The sequence below is a fragment of the Polistes canadensis genome, unplaced genomic scaffold (assembly GCF_001313835.1).
Source record: "Polistes canadensis isolate GaletaPanama2010 unplaced genomic scaffold, ASM131383v1 scaffold_113, whole genome shotgun sequence".
In the NCBI taxonomy this organism is placed as follows: domain Eukaryota; kingdom Metazoa; phylum Arthropoda; class Insecta; order Hymenoptera; family Vespidae; genus Polistes; species Polistes canadensis.
Window position 1 is genome coordinate 20,964 of NW_014569660.1, and position 1,741 is coordinate 22,704.

Here is a 1,741-nt window from a genome sequence, read left to right on the forward strand (position 1 = left end):
TTTTTTTTTTTTTTTGTTTTTTTTTTCATTCGGAATTTATGCATCAAACACCCCTTTTACATTTACCATTTTTCCAACCCTTTTTACCCATCTCACTTGTTCTCCTCCTCATCATCATCATCGTCATCCTAATCATCAATTTAATCATCCCACGTTTGACACCTTTTGGTATATCATTTATTTTTCATTTTTATTTTTTTTTTCTTGTTTTCCCCCGTCGCATTGTTTACTTGTTTATTATTTTCCTCTTTAATTTTGCGTTTGTTGTGTTACGTTGATTTTTTTTATCTTCTTCTTCTTCTTTTTTTTCTTCTCTTTTTCTTTTTTTTTTTTAAATCTTACACACACTTCTGTATATACACACACACATCACAATACCACTTTCATTGTCGTCGTTCGATTTTTCATTATTATTATTATTATTATTATTCTTTTTTTCGCATTGTGATTATCTATAAATATTAAATATTAATACTTCTAGTCGTATACTCTTGCTAGAGTAAAAGTGGTCTTGTGCGTCCCACCCCCCCCATTTGACTCCCCTTTAATGCAATTTTTTTGTTGTTGTTGCAACGGGGCGTGGGGGGAGGAGGAGGGGGGTGGACGTGCATAGGCAATACAGAGTGCATTTTTATAGCGCATGTATTTTTAACTTTTGTTCTGTTTTGTTTTCTTTATTATTATTTTTTTTTTTTTTTTTTTTTCATTATTTATGTTCGTCGTAATTCTTCATTTGCTCTCACTCTCTCTCTCTCCCTCTCTCTTCCTTGATATGCGATATTATTTTACTTCTAATCTAAGAAAACACTTGTCCTTTTTTTTATGTTTCTAGTTTACGTGTTTTTTTTATTTTATTTCATTTTATTTTTTTATTTTGTCTTTTGTTTCTTCTTCTTCTTCTTCTTCTCATTTGGTATGTCTTAAGTCTTATTTTCTTTTTGTTCGAAAAAAGAAAGAAAGAAAGAAAGAAAGAAAGAGTAATTATTATTATTATTGTTGTAATGATAATAATAATAATAATAATAATAAAAAATCGTATTCAGTTAATTATATTTAATTCTTGCCGATTCGTTGATTTTATTGCAGAGTATTAAATGAATATTATCAGAATAAAATAATTGAATTTGTTTTCCATTATCAAAACAACGCATATAAGTTTGCCAATTGTTTATCATTTTTTTTCTTGTTGTTTTTAAATATTAACCCTTTGCACTCGAAGTTTTTTTTTTGTCATTCATATTAATCAGCAATTCGTAACAATTTCAATAGAAATCGAAGTTTGAATTTATTTTAGCTTTTAGAATTTTTGAAAGACAAATCTTAAATGAAGGGAATCATCCTCGAGTGCAAATGGTTAAAAAAAAATATGATTATAAAGGGGGTGGTTTAGAATAGAACACTTGATATAAAAAGTAATCGAGAAATTTTTCTTTTCTTTCTTTCTTTTTTTAACGCACACATACACATTCCATCTGTCACGAATTATTCTCTCTCAACATATAAAACATTCAAAAACGAAATTTAATTAAACAACACATTTGTGACACACAAGAACAAAATTTTCGTTTCATTTCGAATCCTCCTCGTGTGTTTTTTTTTCTTTTTTTTTTTTTTTTTTTATTTCCTTCATCTTCTCCCTCATTAACTTTTTCTTTGTTATATACTTTTCTTTTTTTTTTCTTTTTTTTGGTACAATTAAAATCAATTACAATCGAAATTTTGGTCTAATATTATTGCATAT